Raw genomic sequence first — 814 nt, forward strand, 5'->3', positions numbered from 1 at the left:
TGGGTTCTCTTTCTGTCTGTCCTCTTGGCCTTGTGTCTGTAGCTTTGAGGTGATGTTTACATGTCCTCTCTCTTTACATACGGTTGTGCCGATCTCTGCTAATTTTTAAAGCTGTCCCTTTTCATATCTCCCCGGGGGGGCCAGGAGTTAAGATGCTGGGGGCGGGGGGGGGAGGAATCCCTCCATCTCCCCCCCGCACAGTTGCCTTTCAGACTCTCTTTTCTCTCTGTGCCCCGTCAATAAAGTTGGCTTGAAACATTTCTGCCCCCTTTGTGGTTGGAATGAGGGTTAGTGTCATCCTGACCCCTTAATAGGATTTTGCAGGGTGGATATCAGTGCTCCCTCTCGGCTGTGGAGTTCTGTGAGCAAAAATTCTACTTTGTGAGCTCCTGGCATGAAAGATGTGAGCAAGCGATTTGGCTGCTGCATCAGTCAGTTTGCTCTGGAGCCACATCCTTCCCGAGCTGAGACAAAAATATGAGAGCTGGGGGCTAACAAACTGTAAGCTAGCTCACACTAACTAAGCTTAGAGGGAACGGCAATGCTCCCTCTCGGCTGTGGAGTTCTGTGAGCAAAAATTCTACTTTGTGAGCTCCTGGCATGAAAGATGTGAGCAAGCGATTTGGCTGCTGCATCAGTCAGTTTGCTCTGGAGCCACATCCTTCCCGAGCTGAGACAAAAATATGAGAGCTGGGGGCTAACAAACTGTAAGCTAGCTCACACTAACTTAGCTTAGAGGGAACACTGCTGGATCTGGATCTACACCAGCCAAGCTCTCAAACATAGACGTGCGTGCTGGCTCTTTCTTTGGAGG

This window comes from Gekko japonicus, unplaced genomic scaffold (genome assembly GCF_001447785.1).
Source record: "Gekko japonicus isolate JY-2015 unplaced genomic scaffold, Gekko_japonicus_V1.1 scaffold2686, whole genome shotgun sequence".
Taxonomy (NCBI): domain Eukaryota; kingdom Metazoa; phylum Chordata; class Lepidosauria; order Squamata; family Gekkonidae; genus Gekko; species Gekko japonicus.